This window comes from Prionailurus viverrinus, chromosome D1, assembly GCF_022837055.1.
Source record: "Prionailurus viverrinus isolate Anna chromosome D1, UM_Priviv_1.0, whole genome shotgun sequence".
Taxonomy (NCBI): domain Eukaryota; kingdom Metazoa; phylum Chordata; class Mammalia; order Carnivora; family Felidae; genus Prionailurus; species Prionailurus viverrinus.
The window spans coordinates 77,170,328-77,193,935 of record NC_062570.1 but is presented as its reverse complement, the minus strand read 5'-3'; positions in this window follow the sequence as shown (position 1 = coordinate 77,193,935).

The window sequence follows — 23,608 nt, the reverse complement described above, 5'->3', positions numbered from 1 at the left end:
ACCAATGCAATCAAAAAACAAAAGAAAATCAAAGGAACAAAAATTGGCAAAGATGAAGTTAAGCTTTCGCTTTTTGCAGATGACATCATACTATACATGGAAAACCCAACAGACTCCACCAAAAGTCTGCTAGAACTGATACATGAATTCAGCAAAGTCGCAGGATACAAAATTAATGTGCAGAATTCGGTTGCACTCTTATACACTAATAATGAAGCAACAGAAAGACAAGTAAAGAAACTGATCCCATTCACAATTGCACCAAGAATCATAAAATACCTAGGGATAAAACCTAACCAAAGATGTAAAAGATCTGTATGCTGAAAACTATAGAAAGCTTATGAATGGAATTGAAGAAGATACAAAGAAATGGAAAAACATTCTGTGCTCATGGATTGGAAGAATAAATATTGTTAAAATGTCAATACTACCCAAAGCAATCTACATATTCAATGCAATCCCAATCAAAATTGCACCAGCATTCTTCTCGAAGCCAGAACAAGCAATCCTAAAATTTGTATGGAATCACAAAAGACCCTGAACAGCCAAAGTAATATTGAAGAAGATGACTAAAGTGGGAGGCATCATAATCCCAGACTTTAGCCTCTACTACAAAGCTTGTAATCATCAAGACAGCATGGTATTGGCACAAAAACAGACACATTGGCCAATGGATTAGAATAGAGACTCCAGAATCGGACCCACAAATGTATGGCCAGCAACTAATCTTTGACAAAGCAGGAAAGAATATCCAATGGAAAAAAGACAGTCTCTTTAACAAATGGTGCTGGGAGAACTGGACAGCAACATGCAGAAGATTGAAACTAGACCACTTTCTCACACCATTCACAAAAATAAACTCAAAATGGATGAAGGACCTGAATGTGGTCCTTCCTGAATGAAGGAAACCACCAAAACCCTAGAGGATAAAGCAGGTAAAAACCTCTCTGACCTCAGCCACAGCAGTTTCTTACTTGACACATCTCCAAAGCAAGGGAATTAAAAGCAAAAAAGAACTATTGAGACCTCATGAAGATAAAAAGCTTCTGCACTGCAAAGGAAACAATCAACAAAATTAAAAGGCAACCGACAGAATGGGAAAAGATATTTGCAAATGACTTATCAGACAAAGGGCTAGCATCCAAAACCTGTAAAGAACTCACCAAACTCCACACCCGAAAAACAAATAATCCCGTGAAGAAATGGGCAGAAGACATGAATAGACACTTCTCTAAAGAAGACATCCAGATGGCCAATAGGTACATGAAAAGATGCTCCACGTCACTCCTCATCAGGGAAATACAAATCAAAACCCTACTGAGATGTCACCTCACGCCAATCAGAGTGGCTAAAGTGAACAAATTAGGAGACTATAGATGCTGGCGAGGATGTGGAGACACGGGAATCCTCTTTCACTGTTGTTAGGAAGCAAACTGGTGCAGCCACTCTGGAAACAGTGTGGAGGTTCCTCAAAAAATTAAAAATAGATCTACCCTATGACCCAGCAATAGCAATGCTAGGAATTTACCCAAGGGATACAGGAATGCTGATGCATAGGGGCACTTGTACCCCAATGTTTATAGCAGCACTTTCAACAATAGCCAAACTATGGAAAGAGCCTAAATGTCCATCAACGGATGAATGGATAAAGAAATTGTGGTTTATATACACAATGGAATACTACTTGGCAACGAGAAAGAATGAAATGGCCTTTTGTAGCAATGTGGATGGAACTGGAGAGTGGTATGCTAAGTGAAATAAGTCAGGCAGAGAAAGACAGATACCATATGTTTTCTCTCTTATGTGGATCCTGAGAAACTTAACAGAAGACCATGGGGGAGGGGAAGGAGAAAACCATAAGAGACTCTTAAAAACAGAATAAATTGAGGGTTGATGGGGGGTGGGAAGAAGTGGAAAATGGGTGATGGGCATTGAGGAGGGCACCTGTTGGGATGAGCATTGGGTGTTGTATGGAAACCAATTTGACAATAAATTTCATATTAAAAAATAAACAAATCAATAAAAATAAAAAAAATAAAAGAATCTTGGTACATGAAATCTTTTATATTTTTCTTTATATTTTTTGTGTGGTTGTACTGTATCATTAAAATGTAAACAAGAAAGAAGTAAAATAATGGGCCAAAATTTACCAGGCAATGCAAACAAAGTTGTAATGGGAACACTGCATCAGATACGTTGTAATTTAAGAATAAGATACAAGATGTAATAAAATTTAAAAATTAAGGAAAAACCCTGCTAAGAATATTTACAGGAATACACCTGGGTACAGCATAAAACAAAGCAACTAATTATAAAGAGGAAATTCAATTATGAATGCAAGTGAATTTAACGTAAAATTATTGTTGAAAATGTTATAATACTTCCTTAATAACTGGAAAGATGTAATATGTATAAGAATAGAAAAATATTGATGATAAAAATTAAGTTTATATGTGTATACATTATATATTTTATGTATTTAATAGCTTATAAATCAATAATATATTTTATCTGTGAGAGACATAAAGTTGATTAGGCCTTTGGTATTTAAATAAAAAATATTTTTAAAGCAAACATTTTATATTTCACAATTTCTAATATAATACAGTTAAATGAGAAATGATGAATTTTAAAACTATTTAATGCTTATTAACTACCTGAAATTAAGAAAGACTTTCCTCAACCAGCTTTGGACCAAAAGAAAAATTAAATCTGAAATTCTATAATATTTCTACCCAGAAAACAAAAGTTGAAAACTTTAGTAAAAAAATTGTGGGATATGGCTAGAGAAAAAGACCTGCATTTAAATTTTTAAAAAATGGTCAAATAAGAAATAGAAAAATTTTAAATAAAGAAAGAGAATGAATCAGTTTAAAAGCTAACATTTGTGAAATTAAATTAAAAAATAAAAATACAATAAAGAAATTGCCAGATGCCTAATTATCAATATCAAGAAAGCGCAAAATCAATACAACTAAGAATAGAAAAAGACATAATCATAGATATTAAAAGATTAAAATAATTATATGAGAAACCTCAGGTAACTGATGTGTAAATCCTAAGGAAATGGATATTTTTTCAAAAAAAGCAATTACTATAATTGTCCATAAAAAAATAAAAGTATTGAAAAGAATGCATCTTATAAGAGATTGGAAAAGTGAAAAATTTCTATCATTTTCAAAGGCTATCAGATTACATGACTGTATAGATAAGTCTACTGACATTTTAAAAAACAATCATAATATAGTTTATGTTTCTGCATTAAGAGTAAGGAATGACAGCTCTCAAATGTAGTTTATAAAGTAGCATCACCAGGTATAGATAAATAAAAAACCATAGACTAGCTCATGTAAGAATGAAAATTCTAAATTCTTTCATTAAAATTCTATATATTAATATAGTATACAGAAACACATCAGAGATCTGAGTAGACATTTCTCCAAAGAACATGTGCAAATAGCCAATAAGCACATGAAAAGATGCTCAAAATCATTAGCCATCTGGGAAATGCAAACCAAAACCATAATGCAATACCACTTCATAACCACTAGGACAGCTATAATCAGAAAACCAGATAATAAGTGTTGGTGATGATGAACTACTCATACATTGCTGGTAGGAAGGTAAAATGGTACATGCAGCCAACTGTGTAAAACAGTTTGGTAGTTACTCAAATAGTTACATGGAGAATTATCACATGACCCATTAATTCTACTGGTAGATATAAACACAAGAGAATTAAGCACCCAGGGGTGCCTGGGTGGCTCAGTCGGTTAAGTGAACAACTCTTGATTTCGGCTCAAGTCATGATTTCACAGTTCATGAGTCTGAGCCCCATGTCAGGCCCTGTGCTGACAGTGCAGAGCCTGCCTGGGATATAATTTTTATTCTCATTCTCTCTCTCTCTCTCTCTCGCTCTCCCTTCTTCCCTCCCTCCCTCCTGTAAACTCCCTCAAAATACATAAATAAACTTAAAAAATATATATATATATATACACACACACACATATATACTTATATATGTATACTTATATATACATATATTTATAAATGTATACATATATTTTGATAAATATATATATTTTAAAAAAGACTTGTACAGAAATATTTATAGTGGCTTTATTCATAATAAATGTGTGGAAGCAACTCAAAATCAATTAACTGATGAACCAACAAACAAACGTCACATACACACATGCATGCACATGTACACAACGGACTACTATTTGTCCATGGAAAGCAATGAGGTGCTCATAGATACTAAAACATGGATAAACCTTGACAAGATTACTTTTACTGAAAGCAGCCACACAGGAAAGCCCACATATTGTATGATTCTATTAAAATGCAATATCCAGACTAGGCAAATCCAGAGAGCCAGGAAGTAGCACAGTGTTTGCCAGAGGTTGAGAGGAAGGGGTTAAGGAGAAGGGGTAATGGGTGTGACTGCTTAAAAGATTTGCAGTTTCTTTTTCAGGTGATAAAGGTATTCTGAAATCAGAAATTGGCAATGGCTACACAACTTTGTGACTGTATGAAAAACCAACTGACAAACATATAGGGAATTTATGGTATTTGAACTGTATCACCGAAAAATATGTTTTTAAAAAGAGAATATACTATGAATAAGCTGGGTTGAGTCAAAGAATAAAAAAGATGATTCAACATCACTAATAAAGAAAACAATCAACATAATCCTCAGCATCACTACAATATGGGAGAGAAATCAATAGATGCAGACTTTTAGGGCTTGCTTTTTTTCCAATGAAAATATTTTAATAACATTCTTTCATGTGGTCAGAAATATCTGTTGTTTATTTCTAATAATTACATTAATATTAATTTATATTGTATTGTATGAATACACCATACTTTATCCATCTATTCTTCCATTAATGAATATTTAGACTGGTTATAAATTATTGCCATTATAAATAATACTGATGATATAGATCTCCAGGACACTTATATAGGAGTATCTCTTTAGGATAAACCGAGGAGTAGGATTACTAGGTGGCAGGACATGCACATGTTTTACAAAATATATAGTATGATGCCATTTTTCTAAAGTGCAAAAACCAGTAAAAATATATAACATATTTATTTAACTGTGAGTGTTTGTGTTGAAATGATTTTTAAATGCAAAGGAAAAATAAATATGCAATTCTGGAAAGACTTTGCACCCAAGGAAAAGGGACAAAAAAGAACAGAATACTGAGCAATGAGCAAGAATAAGATAATTTTAAATTATGGGTAATGTTGTTCTTTTTATTTTAAGTTGGGCAGTTTATTCATGAATGTTTACTTTATATGCCTCCCGACATATTTGATGCATTACAAATGCTCTTTTCTAAGAATATTCTAAAACAATAAATGTTTAAACGACATTTGATAAAATTTGGTTAACTATCCCAAATAAAAACTCTATGTAAAGTAGATTTAGAAAAGTACCTGGCTGTGCTAACGTCTATCTACTAAAACACAGCAGCAGCAATCTCGAAGGATAGAGATTTGTTGAAAAATAAACAGTCAGACTTGGCCATTATCATTATTTTTCAGTAGGATTTCTTTTTTACATTTCAGCCAGAAAAGGGACAAAATGTAAAGTTTTGCAAATATCAGAGAAGATTATTTGAATTTACTTATTTATTTTGAAAGAGCAAGAGAGCAAACATGAGCAGGGGAGGGGCAGAGAGAGAATCCCAAGCAGGCTCCTCACTATCGGCACTAAGCGTGATGCAGGGCTTGATCTCAGGAACCCTGAGATCATGACTTGAGCCACTTAATCTTAAATTAACCGACATAACCTTAAATTAACTGACTTAACTGACTGAGTCACCCAGATACCCTCAGAGAAGATTATTTAAAATGTCTTTGTTGGGGGGCATGGGTGGCTCAGTCGGTTAAGTGTCTGACTCTTCTTTAAAAAAAAATTTTAATGTTTGTTTATTTTTGTGAGAGAGAGAGAGAAAGAGAGAGGGAGAGAGAAAGAGAGAGAGCCAGCATGAGTGGGGGAGGAGCAGAGAGAGAGGGAGACACAGAATCGGAAGGAGGCTCCAGGCTCCAACCTGTCAGTACAAAGCCCACCACAGGGATCCAACGCAGGGACCCGCGAGATCATGACCTGAGCCTAAGTTGAATGCTTAACCAACTGAGGCACCCAGGCGCCCCTAAGTGTCTGACTCTTGATGTCAGCCCAGATCACAATCTTGTGGTTCACGTGATCAAGCCTCATGCCAGCTCTACGCTGACAGTGTGGAGCCTGCTTGGGATTCTCTGTCTCTCTCTCTCTCACTGTCCCTCCTCTCTGCTTGTGCACTTGTTTTCTCTCAAACTAAAACAAAACAAAACAAAAAGCTTAAAACATGTCTTTGTTAATAATATATATATAAATAGTTCTGGTTAAATAAATATCTATCACACACAAAATAAATCACTTAAGTATAAAAGTACTGCTGTTTCACAATATATGTACAGTGATGATTACTGGACCATTGTTTTTGCTGACAATAAAGTGAATGTTATCAATGAGGCAAAGACTGAGTAAACTGGTTTGTCCAAACCATGCAATATCATTTAATACCACTACAATGAATGAGCCTATTAACTTGAAGAATATATCACACAAAACTGGCATTTTTGTAAGTCAAAGGCAGTTGGAGACTGGCAGTTTCATATTGATATCCATGTATCTGTATATATAATATATACTTACATAGGTATATATGGACATATATATCAAATGCTACACACATATTCATATGTATATACGTAATACAAACATATGTATATAAACAGAAACCTACACTTACATAATATGGAAGTGTCTATTTGTAAATGTGTATATTAGGTGGTTACATGGGAAGGAGGTCCAATGGTGGGAATAAGTGAAAGAAAGGTCCAATGGTAGGAATAAGTGAAAGAAAGGAAAAAAGAGAGAGAAAAAAAAATACTCAAAAAAACACAAAGTTGCCCAGCATTAAACCAGCATTATGAATACTTTTTTAGGGGGTGCCTGGGTGGCTTGATCAGTTAAATATCCAATTTTGGCTCAGGTCATGATCTCGCAGTCCATGAGTTCCAGCCCTGCATTGGATTTTGTGCTGACAACTCAGAGCCTGGAGCCTGCTTCAGATTCCTTGTCTCCCTCTCTCTCTGCTCTTCCCCCACTCATGCACTGTCTCTCTCTCTCAAAAATAAATAAATATTAAAAACATTAAAATAAAATAAACACCTTTAAAAAAAGTATATAACACAAGTCTATATGCAAAAATAAATGGCCATGGTTTCTCAGGGTATGGGGAAATGAATTTTATTTTTCTCTTTAGGTGCTTATGTTTAAATTTATTGTATTAGGAAGTGTTTTCTTTGTTTTTAGGAAACAAAGTTTTAGGAAAAAAAGCTAAGGACCATTTACATTATAGATCAAAAAGTGCGGAAAGCTTGGACATTTATGCAACAAAAAAAGCAGGGAGAAAATCACCCTTAAATTCCACTACCCAAGCTAACCACTATTAACATTCATATGCATTCTTTTATAATGAAGAGATATGCTATATATACCATTCCATAATTTGCTTATTTACTTAACATTATATCAAAATATTACAGCCATACAATATTTCATTATTTGGGCAGTCTAATTAACTTCATTATGCTTAATGTTAAAAAATACCTGGTTACTTTCATTTATACTCTTTTGATTAACGACTAGCAGCAAAAGGTACATTTTCCATATAAATACTAGTTTACATTTCATAGTTTCCCTAGGAAATCCTCCTAAAAATAAAATCCTGACTCCTAAGTTGTGAAGATGTTTTAAATTCTTTTTAAAAATTTGTTTAACTGTTTACTTATTTTTGAGGGAGAAAGAGAGAGCACAAATGGGAGAGGAGCAGGGAAAGAGGGAGAGGGAGAGGGAGAGGGAGAGGGAGAAGGAGAGGGGGAGAGAGAGAGAGAGAGAGAGAGAGAGAGAGAGAGAGAGAGAGAGAAATAATGTCTCAAGCAGGCTCCTTGCTGTCAGCACAGAGCCCACACGGGCTCGAACTCACAGTGAGATCATAACCTGAGCCAAAATCGAGAATCTGATGCTTAACTGACTGAGGTACCCAAGCACCCCCAAATTTTTAAAAATCTTAATACTTATTGAAGAATTGCCTTACTAGCTGTTGTACATGGTAGCTAAATTAGTTGATTAATTACTGCCCAAATGTGCACCCCTGCCTCAGACATGATAGTATTTAGATCATTGTACTTGTGAGATCCAGACCTACACTTAAGTGGACAACCACAAATAACCCTGCGCAACAATTCATTCAGTTAGGTTGTTGAAGTTGTACACTGTAGGAAGCTTATATGGGCACATGCTTCAAACAAGAAATTTTTCCATCCTTTCTTGTGGGTACAGAGTAGTGCACAAAAAACATTGGCTTTCCCAGGAAGGAGCCTTTCCGACTGCACTCGTGCTGAAGTGATTTGGCCTCTAAGTAATTAAACAAGTGGAGTTCTTTTACACTAACAAAAGGTTAATTTGATCTTATTTTCGGCACTTGAGTGAATTTGGCTTTCACTTGTAGTACACAACAGCTGTACTACAGGTACTTGTTAGAGTTTCAGAACATAGTGCTGGAAAGGCAGTGGCAGGCATTCCTTTACTATCTATTAAGATTATAGACGCCAAATAGGATTCATAATAAGGCCAGCCACCATTCATCATATGGGATCCATAAATCCAGGAGTATACAGAAATGAGTTTTCTGATGTTTAAAAATTGTATGATAATTTTGTTTTGTTCCATTTAATGATAATCCTTTAAAAATGTCACATTCCTGAGGTTAAAAGACACCACATTCTCTTGTAGTGGTAAATTGAAATTGAGCAATATTTTTCACAAAAGAAGTATTCGATTCTTAAGTAACTATTATTCTAACTAGTAACTAAACCTTGTGACAAGCTTGGCCACATTCCAAGGAAATAATGGGGACAAGAAAGAGTAAAAGGAACACCTCTCCATTTTGCCTCACTGCTAGAATTTTGATAATCACTTTATCAGTCATAGATGCATGCAGACTTTGTTTACCCTTTATAATACTGTACTAATTATTTAGAATATCCAATATGGGATATGTATCTGTTTGTTAAATGCTCATTCATCCTTAAAGATTCTTCAGATATTAACCATCCATATTATTATAGTCTATAGACTTTGGTGGCCCTAGTAGAAGTTCAAGTCCCCTCTGGCATGTAAAACAAGATAATGTAATTCCTTCGACATCAGATGCTGTTCAGACTGCAGAACATCTGAGATGTTGACAAATTTTTGGTTGGAAATGTTTGGCATAAAAGTCAAGAAGTATACAAAACTCTGTAAAAGGTGGATATCAAAAGCCTTCCTTCCTTGTATAGATTTAAAAGAAGCATGTTTTATCATCGATATGAGAGAGGAATTAAAATGTTAGAGAGTGTAAAGAAATTAGAAACCACCTTGAAACTTCTGGTGTCCCTGTTCCATGGAGAGTCAGAGTTAAGAGGATAATAAAAAATTCCAAGGTACGCTACATAGACTACAGTTTTGTTCTTTTCAGGATGATTCTGGAACTTTCAAGAGCTCTCAGTTGTTGAGATAAAGACCACAATGCATACTAGCAACCTGCCCACTACCCTCCTAGTTCGGTTTTCATATTCAGATAGAATAACCATTCACAAGCCTGGCTATACCTTGCAACAAACAGAAATGCCCATGCACCACACCCAGAGATTTGGATTCCAATAGTCTCATTTGAATCATTGACTTCAGGGTTTGTTTTTTTTTTTTTAAGCTCCCCAGGAAATTCCAATGTACAAGCATGACTGAGGGCCACTGAGCTTGAACACTGGACGGTAAGCAACCTGCCCTCATTGAGTTCATAACTTAGTGAAAATGGAAGTTATCTAGTGCCTACCCTACAACGTCTCCTCCTACTACCACCACAATAATTTGTATAAAGCTAGCTAGCATTTGCCATGTTAGTATATGTCATGTGCATCAACCATAAGCATAACCTAGTATTTCCATTTTTCACAAGATAAGAGGAAAATCTCTTTAGCAGATCTTGTCACCCATTCATGGTGAACCAGGTACTATTTGGGGCATCAGGGGCTTAACCCAGATTAAGAGGCAAAACATTTTGAAAAATATTGAGCCACCAGCTATCCAGATCCTGCCTCTGACAAGTACAAAGGCAGGGGAGTTTTCTCCCTGACTCCAGCCTCAGTGTCTACTATTGTTAGCAAGAGGAATCTATTTCATCTGCTTATGCTCTTAGGAAATAATCCAAAAGGTCTTGGAAAAACAGTAAGAATGTATTTCCACTTTAATGCAACCCTTCCATTACTCTTTCAGTTACCAACATCAATCATGCTTGAAGACCATTAGTAAGTCATGCTGCAATCTTCACATGCCCAAATTAAAGAACCCATCTCCTCTAACCTTTTCCTCAGAGCAATGACCTCATGGACCTTTCATCATCTTCACTGTTCTTTTCTGAGCTCTCTCCCACAGTCATTAAGTCCTGTATGAATAGAAATGATGAATAATGCACATAAGCCCTTTATGAAGGGGTCTTTGTAGTTGGCCTTATAGGCTCTTTGAATCAGGACAGACTTTACCTGTAAGGCATTCAAATTAGAGGAATTTAATATTTTGTACAGCCTGATTTTGATTTAAACACCATTTATTAAGCACTTACTATGTGCTAAGCAGTATCTTAGGGGACTTTCACATGTCATCTTACTGAATATTTACAATGGCTTTTGGAGGAAGGCACTGTAAATTCCTCTTTTATTGAGGAATAAACTAAAGCTGGAAGAAGTTAAGAGACAGGTGATCTATCTAAGACCATTGAGCCAAGAGCCAGAAAAGCAGCTATGAAGAAAGACGTAAAAGGCAGCAAGCTACAACAGTAAAAACTCAGTTTGAGGGCTATTACCCTGACTATTCATACCACTCTACTTGGTATAGGAGGGAAATATTAAGGAAAATACTAAGTCAAAGCTATTTGAAGGGAATGGAATACCATAACGTTATAATTGGCTCAACTACTTATTTCTCCTCTCTCAGGGGTACTGGTCAGGCACATGCATAACACTAATGAGCAATTTTTAGAGGTGAAGAACAGACTCCCTCCCACCCTACACACAGGGGAGCTTTAAACAGGCACTCATTGCAGAGCAGTCCAGTCAAATTCCTGGTAGCCAGAGGGGTCTGAAGGCTGTTTTAACTCAAAGAAGGAATTACTGCCCAGGATTTTCTGTTAAAGAATGTGACAATTTAGTACATTTGTGGCTGACACTGTCAAGTCAAATGGAGTCTAATAGTTTTCCTTACAAAAGAGTCTGCCAGGTTGTGTGACAGGTTCTTCCCAGACAGTTAAGATGTCCTACTTCCCTGCCCTATTTGACTAGGTCCTGCTGCTACAACCTCCCACTTGACTGATTTGCAATTTTTCTTGATGGGAACAGGAAGATAATTTATAGGAACAGCAGCCTTGATCCATTCTTGGTCACGGAATGGTTAAAATAAAACTAGCCCCTAGGCTTAGGACAGCTTAAAATTTTGCTGATCCTAAAGCCAACAGTAAAAGCTTCAGGAAAACCTATATTTCATAAAGGGAAGGATTTTTATTGTTGTAGCGGATGGAATCAATTATTAGACATTTGTTGTTTTCCAAAGTCCCCAATTATGCCCTAATTAAATTTGGGAGACAGGGGAAAAAAAAGGAATTTTACACAAGAGGTTTCTAGACCAACTCAATTGTTCAAGGGTGAGTTCCGCTCACTTTTGCATCAGAGTGAAGAAACCAACAAGGGGAAGACAGCCAGGGTAGGGAGACTGGCACACAGCCATAGAAAGCACAACACACAAGGAAAAGCTGAATGACCTGAAGATGTTTTCCCTGGAGGAAAAAAAAAAGGCTTAGGACTGTGGGGAGAGGTGACATAAAAGTGGGAGAATTAGAATTTTATCATCTTTTCATCAAAGTCAATCCCCATGATATCAATATATTAGCATAAAAGAAGTTGTTGAAAAGGCTTCCTTCTGGATTAACTGTCTTTGAGAGAAGTGATGCTCCCTTTGCTTTATCCAGTTTATTTTCTGGTGTGTCTTCCTGATGGGCCACAAAAAGGCACAGACTGAACAGCCCCAAATAACATAGTAAGTTTCCCTTTATTAATTTCTCTTTCCATCTTTCTGGTAACAAGAAGTAGGTCTCAATTTCTAACATTTCCTAATAGTTCTTATGAACAGAGAAAAAGGCCTATAGCCATAGGAATTGATAGAGCACAGGCAGAATTGCTAATATTGTTTCAGATCTATAAATGTATATGTATTTTTACCTAATGACCTTCTGTTTAAGGCAAGTGAAAATGGGTGCCCATTTCTGGTAGTGAGAAACAAAGTATCCTTGTTATATAAATTTATTTAAGTATAAAAATTAACTAAAAAGAAATTATTAGTAACTAATAATTTAGTAATAATTAATAATTAGTAAGTAATTGTACAGTTGCAACTCAGATGATGTCACAGATGTAGCAACATTGTTAAGGTATTACATAGACACAATGAGATTCAAAAATGCTTGAGTAGTTGATAAGACAGATTCTTGAGAGTAGAGACTTTCAAGCAGTGAGTGGCTTGGTGGCTGTTTCATAGGATACTCTGTAGTAACTCCCATACTGGATAGAGGCCAGACCTCTGATATATCTTCAATCTTGAGATGTAATTCTTTGCTCTATTTCCTTGAATCTCTATTATTCAAATTTTGCTATGCTAACAAAGAAACTCAATGTCTCTTAATGGATCAAAACAGTGACAATAAACCATTTGTTTCTTGTACATACTACATGAAGGCTGAAACTCAGTTCAGGCTTTGTTCCAGACATACTACAAATCTGCTCCACATGTCTTCTCATTTTGAACATCAGGATGGGAAAGCAGCCCCTTTGTACAATATGCTTCTTCTAGTAGCAGGGAGCTTCTCCTTGGATGCAACCTATATCTTATGGACTCACATACTAATGGCCAAAGCAAGTCACAAGGCCAGTATTGGCAATGGAGCCTACCGGATGCCCTGTAAGTGATGTGACAAAGGATACAGATGTAGATTCCTCTTGGAGTGGAAAGGAAATGGATAGCTATGAACAACATTACAATTTACCACAGAACCATTCAGGCTGGGAATATGTGGAACATAATTAAAATTTTCTCAGCAGGGTTAAACTTTAGACATCGATGCTTGCTATTAAAATAATACTGAGATATGGCTCTGTCATGTCTTCACATAATTAAAAAAGCATAGATAAAATAAATAGAAGAGCTTCTAATAAAGTTGGGTTACGACAAATGTTAACATGAAGCAAAGGAAAAATTTAGGGCATTAAGATATATTTTGCTTTTAACTTTTTTTTTCTTTCTCCTTTTGTTTTTCTCAAATGCAGGCTATAAGGCAACTGATCATATCAGAAAGCAGAAGGAACATGGAGACTCACTTCCCAGATATACATGACATTGAAAGAATCCCTTTCTACTCTGGGTTTCTAAGATGCCTTCCAGCTTGGATGTGCATTGAACTGATATAAGAGGTGTGGGAAAAAAAAAACTGTCAAATAGAGAATTAGTATTATTAGTATCAGCTAAAGTTAATACACTTGGTATATTAATTAATGATTACTATGTGTAGTAAAATATCCACAATTATTCTACGGAAGATGACAGCCACTGGCTAAGAGATGACCACTCTAGGCAGAAGATACAGAAGTACAAAGATCTCAAGGGAGCAATGAAATGATTATAGTTAATGAACAAAGCTGATGTGACTAAAGCAACTTAAACAATGAGACAGTGATAGGAGATGAGAGAAAATAAAGAGGTAAACAGAGGCCAGATTATCCAGGATCTCACAGGCCCAGGTTAAGATTACACTTTAATGTGAGTGGGATGATGATGTGCCAGGAGGTAGTTTTGTAAAGGAGAAATTTCCTACAAATATTACATGGTATCTAATGTTATTTAAGAAATTTAAATATCTATTTGCCTTCCTTGTCCCCTGTAAAATAAAGCATCCTTTTAGAATATCTGGATAAACACTTTGAACCATGAGGCTCTTGGAACACAACTTTTCAAGGGATATTTTGTCTTAATATGGAGTTAGTAGAATGAGCAGATTTCTAAGTCTTTTGACTCAAACTACAGGGTGCCCCATGTAAACCTCACAATCCACACCCTCCCTCAACATTTGTCTGCCAAATAATTGAACTGGCTACATGCAAATTATCTTTCCCACAAAAAATAGATCCAGCTCAGGGTTTCTTGTGCTCAGTAACATTTGACAAAGGGAATGCCAAGTTACCTATAGATCTCTCTCTACTCTAAGGGAATGTTGATTATCTCTTACTTCCCTAAAGCACCAACAGGCATCTGATCATCTAATACTGTATGAGTAGAATTGAGGTCACATCACAGAAATTTTTGTTAAAAAATGAACAAGTAAATGAATGATATAGAAGACGAGTGTTATTTCAGTGTGGACACATCAACAGATTAACTAGTTGGCCACCTAGCATATTCATCCAAAACAGAACTAATGACTTTGATCCGGGAAAATGAATGGAAAAGGGTTGAAGAGGTTAGGGCTTAAGGACTGTTGGCCTAGAGGCCCAGAGGCATGGGGCAGAAATGAGGGAACTGATGGCAACCTGACATTTCTCTCATTCCTCCCACCTAGAAATTTGGCTCCATCCCAACACTCTTATATTCTTTTAAGAGTCCAGTTCAATGCTGCCATAGTCATGAAGATTCCCTGATTCCCCAGCAGGAATAATTTCTCATCTGAACTTCCATATACATATCTGTGCCTCTCTATGACACCAAGCACTTCCTACCTTGGACTATAGTCACCTTTCTGCCCTTTACATTTTGCCTCACCTAGTGTTATAAAAACAACTTGAGGCTAAGACTAAGTTTGATTGATCTCTGTATCTCTATTCTCTAATTTGGGGAGCTTTGAACAGTGCCTTATCCATAGTAGATCGACAGCACTTTATCATCTAATAACTAGGAATAATATGGATGATTTAAACGGAAGTAAGGGAAGGAGTAAGGAGAATGAAAGAAGGAATTGTTGGCAATATTTGACTGTTTCTTCTAGGATGCTTCTTTCACCTCAGCAGATATCAACAACACAGATTCTTCACATTGTTCAAGAAAAGCAGAGCTTGTCATATGTTTTCCAGGAAGCAATCCCCAATTTTTCATACCAACCCACCTGACTTGATTCAAATATTACACTGATCCTTCTCCTTCTCTCAGTATAATGAAGTAACAAGACAAATACACAAGTAAAGGAAAGGTTTATTTTCCAAGAGGCATCTCAGAGTACGCTCTCAACAGTTAACTGCAAACTTGGCAGTGGGTAAAGGCCAAGGAGTGATTTATGACTCAATAACAATTGAAAGAGTAATGTGCTTAGTGGCATGAGTTAAAATAATGTTGTAATGTTCCAAATCTTTAAAGTTCAACAATGTAGGATAAGGGAAAGCAAGTTGTACCCGATAAGCAGACAGTGTCTCAGGTATCTGGAAATAAAATCAAACTAATGATGAATGGAGTTGAAGGGAGAAGGGAGTTTGCTAATCAGGCAAAAGAGTAAACTGAATTTTTCAGGAGACTGGAGGTATTGCTGAACAGTGGGACATAGCTGGGGAGAGAAATTCTGAAACAAAACAAAACAACACAGTGAGCCTTGTGTCTTCCTTCTAGGAGCTTAGACGGCTCAAAGGCCATCAGGAAAAAAAAAATACCAACCTTGTTCTCCACTGACTCTAATGCTGAAGTCACTCCAGAAATTGAACTCAATTGAATGCCATGGTCTCTAGGACTAGACTGCAATAATTGTTTTAAGCCTTTGTTTCTGTTTGTTGACAGAGTCAAAATGGACCCTTGTTATGAAACAAAAAATTTTCTTTTATTTCAATTAAAACTTCAAATACTCAATTAGGAGCCTAAATCTACTGTTTTTCTCCCCACCACCCACATATGCATGTATATGAATAGGTCTTTAAGTAATGTATTCAGTGAAGTAATGAAAAGCATGAACCTGGGAATCACACAGAACTGGTTTATTGTCTCCAGTTTGCCTCTTTATAGCTATTGACCTGAGATAAAATCCTAAGCTTACCAAGTCTTTCTTTTTTTTTTTAATGTTTATTTTTATTTTTGAGGGAAAGACAGCAAGCATCAGCAGGAGAGGTGAAGAGAGAGAGGGAGACAGAGAATCTGAAGCAGGTTTTGTGCTGACTGCAGAGAGCCCAATGTGGGGCTCAAATGTACAAGCTGTGATATCCTGGCCTGAGCTGAAGTCAGATGCTTAACTGGCTGAGGCACCCAGGTGCCCCTCTTTATTTTTACAATGAGAATAATGATGGCATTTTCCTCCCTGAATTGTTGTGACTATTAAATAAGAAATGTAACATGCTAATCACAGAAAACCATAAATGGTAGCTATCGTATTAAACACATTAATTTAATCTTTGAAATTATTTTCAGTTCTTTAAAGTATATCATTAAAGGGAAATCTCATGCTAATGCCATTTATTTACCAATATTTTTAGCTCACTACATAGGAAACATGGATCTTTGCATCAGAAAGACCTGGAAATAAATCAGAAAGGAATACAGACTGAAGTAGTTTTATTAAAGTGTATTCTAGTGGTCAAGATCAAAAAAGTGGCAAGGCTGATAATTTTATCTTAGGCTCAATTTTATTCATCTTCCTCAGGCTACTTTCTCTAACCCTTGTGAATTCATTTCTATGCCTGTAATCTTTTTAAAATATAGAGAAAAAGACCATTTACGAGAGAGAGAGAGAGAGAGAGAGAGAGAGAAAAGAGTGATATACAATGTGATCCATGTATACAGCCATTTTTTCCTTGCAGATTCCTGACTACAAGGAATGAGAAACTCCAGCAAATGCAAGAAAGAAAATCTGGGAAGAATTTTCCTGAAAGTTTTTGTAGTTTTAAATAGATATGTTGTATTTTAGAAGACTGGGGTTTCAGCCTTTCTGAATATAATGATGAGGACTGTGGACAATTACCATTTATAAGTGATTATTATGTACATCTGCTTAACTGTGCCAGATGCTGACAATATCAGAATAAGCAAGGAATGAGAAGTTCATGATCTGTACAGAGGAGAAACACTTAAATGAATGTCCACACAGTGTGGTAAGTCCTGGTCATAAAGATGCACAGACTGCCAGGTATTGGACAGGCACTATCACTGAGCTGGAGCTAGTAGGAAATGTATTAGAATGGGTGACAGAGGAGCCAAGTCTGCAAAGAGCAGGGGGATAATAGATACATATGACACAGCTTTAAATGATGGCCAAAAATATGAAAACAGGTGTATGGGAGACCCATATGTATGGCCGGAATACATGGTTCAAGATAAGAGAAGGCAAAAGGTGAGACCAGAAAACTTAAGGTATCACATTAAGGACACTGAATTTTACCCTCTTGAGCCTAGGCAAAGGGAGCCATTGAGGCTTTAATCAGCAAAGCGTTATGATCATATTTAAATTTTAGATGTATTTTGCTGGAGATAGTAATCTAAGAAAGATTACTTTTTGGTACCAGCTTTGGTCATGCTGTTTTACATATCTTCACCTCAATTCTCCATCTATAAAATGGGAACCAAAGGGTCCTTACCTCATAACATAGTGGTAAGAGTTAAATGAGTTCTTGGGGCACCTGCGAGGCTGGAAGGTCAGTTAAGTGTCTGACTCTTGGTTTTGGCTCAGGTCATGATCTCATGGTTTGTGGGATCAATAGTGCTGAGCCTGCTTGGGATTCTCTCTCCCTCCCTCCTTCTCTCTCTCTCTCTCTCTCTCTCTCTCTCTCTCTCTCTCTCTCTCTCTCTCAGTAAAATAAACTAAACATTAAAAAAAAAGGGTTAAATGAGTTCATGTAGAAAACCACATATGCAAGTACCTGGCACAGAGTAGTCCCTCAGTAAGTCTTAGATATTGTTTGCCTTTTATGGATGAATGCTGGAAACTATGAATCAAATTCCACCCTTCATTCAACAGTTGAAATGAACTCAAAGAAGGGGTGATACATGTCATCAGTGATAACACTTGCATTCAGAAAGACCTATTGTGTGTCTCCCTCTAATTTAAAATCTAAAATTAAAGTCAAAAGGGAAAAATCTGGCAATCTGCAAATGCACAAAGGACTATCTAATCTCTTCTTTTTTTAAATTTTATTTGTTTGTTTGTTTGTTTGTTTAGAGAGTGAGCAAGCGAGCAGTGGAGGGGCAGAGATAGGAAGAGACAGAATCCCAAGCAGGCTCCACACTGTTAGCAAGGAGTTCCATGCAGGGCTCAAACTCACAAACCATGAGATCATGACCTGAGCCAAAATCCAGAGTTGGGCACCTAACTGACTGAGCCACTTGGGTGTCTCTATCAAATCTCTTCTTTTTTTTTTTTTAATTTTTTTGAACGTTTATTCATTTTTGAGAGATAGAGAGAGACAGAGCATGAGTGGGGAAGGGGCAGAGAGAGGGAGACACAGAATTTGAAACCGGTTCCAGGCTCTGAGCTATCAGCACAGAACCCAGTGCAGGGCTCCAACTCACAAACTGTGAGATCCTGACCTGAGCCAAGGTCAGACGCTCAACCGACTGCACTACCCAGGCGTCCCTCTATCAAATCTCTTCTTAAACAGAGCAGTGGTACTTACACTTTCACAATGTCTTAGAATTCAACATGCTGCAGCCCAACATCCTCTGCTTCCTTAGTGAGCTTTACTCATCTCAAGCACAATGCTTACTCTACTGCATTATCACCAGTGTCATTTGTGTGTACAAAGACATCCCTGGGCCTTGAGCAGCTTGAAATCAGGTTCCCTATCTATGCATCCTTAAGCCTATAAAAATGTGCGCCATACAGATGGTCTTCAATTCTTGTTAGTTTAATGAGTATGGATAATTTGCATTTTAATTCAAATATAAGTGAAAGGGAATGGAGAATGAAGTCCATCTTTCCAGGTTCTTCTCCAAACTACAAAGAGCTATGGCAAACGCTACAGTGAGAATAATGGGGTTAGTAGAAATCTCCTAATTTCTTTTGAAAATATGGAATTTTAGGGCTGGATGAAAATCCAGGACCATTTTTCAACTGAGGCTGCAAGACTTTGTTTAGGTGGAGGGAGGATACTAGGTACTTCTGCAAAACCTTTCCTTGCAAGTGGAGTTCATTTAACACTGCCATCATTTCTAGGACTCATAAAACATCTACTGAAAAAACAAAATCGTACTATAATTACACAGGATTTGGACTTCTGGTTGTATGGCAGCAATTTTGCCACACCAAGATACATCTCTTTGGTATATTACTTATTCTAAGCTATTTTTAAGAAATTGCAGACACAAGAGAAGCTTGAAAAGCTGGATAAATGTTACGCTTTTGTAAGAGATCTCTTCATGTATAAGGGAAATTCTCATTTGTAAGGGTGCCTCCCTCAGTACCAGGAAGAGGGGAATGACTCTAAATCTCCAGAGGGGCACTTGGTTGGCTCAGTTGGTTAAGCGTCTGACTCTTGGTTTTGGCTCAGGTCATGATCTCTCAGTTCATGAGTTTGAGCCCTGCATCGGGCTCTGTGCTTACAGTGCAGAGGCTGCTTGGGATCTCTCTCCCTCTCTCTTTGTCCCTGCTCCACTCACTCTGTCTCTCTCAAAATTAATAAGCTTAAAAAACATTTTAAATCTCTAGAGACTATTATAGATGGAGAAGACATGTACTTAAATCTTAAAGTTGTTACTTTACCCTGTTTACTGTGCTTTTCTTGGTAACTTCCCATAACTGACTTCCCACCCCTAATGTCTTTTTTTGTCTTTAGCTAGAGATGGTGTTTAAGGTGATGACTTTGGTCACTTCAGTAAACTACTCAGTTTTCTTGTGTCTCTTGCATGTGTATGCAGGTATACATGTTATTAGATATATTTTTTTTAATTTTCTCCTGTTAATCTACCTCATGTCAATTTGATTCTTAGATCAACTAGGAGAACCTTTCAAGGTACTAAAAAAATAAAAATAAAAAGATAGGTCTAAGGTAGAGTCATTTGCCCCCAAGACAACAAAACCAAGACTAATTGCAGTTTCAACCTGTCCAGGAATAGAATTTTAAGCCAATCAATTGAGAATTTTCTGGTCAGCACCAATGAGGTAATCTGACACAAGGGTTCCGTCCATCTCCCGAAGGAAGAGAAGTTAATCTGCATATTAAGACCTCCTGCCTTTCCCCTAAGAGAGGATGACCATGGTAAAACAATCCTTTCTTTTCTTTTGCTAATAATTCCCAGCCCACCCTCTTTTGTATAAAACCCTTCCATTTTGGACAACTCCTTGGAGTATCTACTGGCTAGATGGGATGCTACCTCATTCATTAATTGCTTAATAAATCCACTTAGATGTTAGATCTACTTAGTTCAATTTTGTGTTTTAACAAAGGGTACAGGAAGATGTTTTTTCCTCCACAACATACTCCTCCTACTTACATGTTATGTTACTTTAGAAAAAAATGTGGTTCTGGATGTGTATTGATGGAAAGTAAGTAGACCCCTAAAAATTCCAGGTAGTTTTATCTATAATCTGACTAACCTGTACTCCTATTTCTATTAGGATAGAGATCCTTGGCATTCCTGGTAAATCCTGGAAATTTCTGTTTTCCTTGCACATGCATGAATGGCATCTGGCTAAAAAGTCCAGAATCCCCAACAGAAAAATATCTTGCACCTCAAAGCAGAGAAGTGCTATTTCAGATCTGTTCACTGTCTTTCCAGGCAGAGTTCCTCAGGAGAACTCGGGTTCATCAGTAAGTTTAGCAGGCCTGCTGTGTTCTGCAAACATGCTTTCAGATAAAAAATAATTCCTTCCATTAACAGAATCTGTCTCTGGGTGGACATCCAATTTCTCTATCTTTCCTGCAGGGCATCATGTTTCCTGGGTCTTCTCTGTATCACCCTCAGCCCAGGTATACCTTTCTGGTGTAGAGAGTATTCTTAAATGTTATCAATCTTGGTCCTTTTAGGTAGCTATCAATTCTATCCAAGCCACTTCATCTTTTTTTCACTTCCAGCCAAGGAGTAATTTGTTATTGAATTGACAAGTATAAATTTACCAGTCTTAGAAGCAAATTGAGACTGGGTATAGATTATTCATACTTTAACTGAAATGTAAGTACCTAAAAATCTGGTTATTGGCAAATTATTGGCCCCAAATAATACTATTACAATAGAGCATCACTATATAAGGTTAGGCAAAAAAAAAAAAAAAATCACAAGAAATGAAGCTGATATTCTATGTGGAAAGCAAAGGCAGAAAGAAATGGTAGATAAAATTAAATTTCCTTATAACCTGTAGCCCATTGACAAATACTTGAGGCAGGCAGAGTATAACATTTCTCCAGGAACTCCCTACTGTCTTAATGTTAATGCCATGCCAGAGAGAAAAACAACCTTACCTTAACAACACTTAGGCCTCCAGAATCCTGTGAGTTTTCTTTAGCATATGAAAATCGTTTTGGAAACTTCCCCTTGACTTTACCTCCTCCAACTCCCAAGTATAAAATCAGTCACTCCTCGTATTCCTGGCTCAGCTCTAGCCCATGCCTCCTGTCCCTGTGCTTTAATAAAATCAACTTTTTGCACCAAGATGTCTCAGGAATTTTTTCGTGGCCATCACCTCTGAACCCCAATATTTCCATATCAATATTGATATAACTAATAATGACTTACAGTTAAGAATCAAGAATAACAGTAATTAAAACCCATAACCAGCTTAAAACACTTCTGTTAACAAAGCATTATCCTGAAACCAACACATTAACAAATAAATGATTGACCATTCTACTCTAAGAAAACTCCAGCTAACCTGATTTATGAGGCAGCCGGTTTTGCAGAAGTTGACAGACCACTGATAAGACTAGTTAAGACTGGAGCAAACTGGAAAAATTATTGCAGTTGCACAGAAGGGGCCAAGACTAAAGGAAACTCCATGAAGACATAGGCTGAGATCTCCCCCCATTTGTCTTAACTGGTGTCATCATCTTTTGTACACACAACCATGGACAAGTATGTTACTGGGTGGTGCCCGTGCTGAGTGATATCTTTCCTCTTATTTCACCTTCTTCCAACCTCCAATCACCTACATCTACCCCCTCTAAACCCTGCCCCCTCTAAAATCCCATAGATACTAAACTCCCCTATTCTTAGGGAGGCAGATTTGAGAAATGTTCTCCTATTTCTTTGTTTGGTGCCCTGCATGAAACCCTTTTTCTCTGTTCCAAAATCAGTGTCAGTGTTTGGCTTACTGTGCATCAGGCAATGGACCCTTATCTGGTAACAGTTCCCTCAAATTGTGAGAATTTCATCTGTGACTTGAGAAGTGTTTCAACATGGGCCAGGTGTTAGCCAGATATCTCAGTGGAATAATGAACTGTCTCTTGAACAAACTTGAAAAATGTCTAGCTTTACAATATAGCAATCATTAAAAACAAAAACATCTTATAGCTTATTAATTGCTATGGCACTGAGAACAATTCCATTTTTGGCTTCTTAGTCTAGTAGGGAGCTTGCTGGTGAGGCTTAAGACAGACCAAGAGAGAGTGTGTATACATCTCTGTTGCATTTTTTTTCTATTTTACTTTTTAAAAATGTTTTAATATTTATTTATTCTTGAGACAGAGAGACAAAGAGAAAGCGGGGAGAGGCAATGCGAGAGAGGGAGACACAGAATCTGAAGCAGGCTCCAGGCTCTGAGCTGTCAGCACAGAGCCCAATGTGGGGTTTGAACTCACAAACTGTAAGATCATGACATGAGCTGAAAGCGGACACTTAACCAACTGAGCAACCCAGATGCCCTTACATCTCTGTTTTAGAGTTATTTTCAAATTGTGTTTCCTGGAGCCTTCAAGGTTGTATGAGGATTCAGGGGGAGAAAAAGTGGGCTGGAGAAACCTCTTGTTATCAGCTTTACCCAGAACAACTCTGATTTCATTGATATAAACTCAAGAGTTCCAAATGCTTCTCATTCATCTGCCTCCGTAGCTCTGCATCTGATCATGCCCCATGCACCTCACTCCTATCAAGTATTTGTAATGCTTTCTATGTTACCCTGAAATGAAATTTAAAAATAATTTAAACTACCTATACACATATTCTATAAAAAATCAACATAAACTCTAAATTTAAGATACAAAAAGAAAGTAATTTATGATATATAATATGTAAAAGGCTGGGAATGGCTACCCTAGAAAATGTAATTAAGCAGTTAGATGCTTACTCCTGCTAAGTTCATATTTAAGTGAAATAATACAACATTCAACTGATTTATTTTCAACACTTTTCCTTCCAGTTGATATTTTTAAGAAGACATAAATATGCATATCCATATATATGTCATAATCACCAGGCATGCTTGGATAGGATTTTCTAAGCTAAAGTGAGAGCACTTACTTTGTGCCAAGTACTGCTCTAAGCACATTACATTATTGATTCATCTAATTGTCA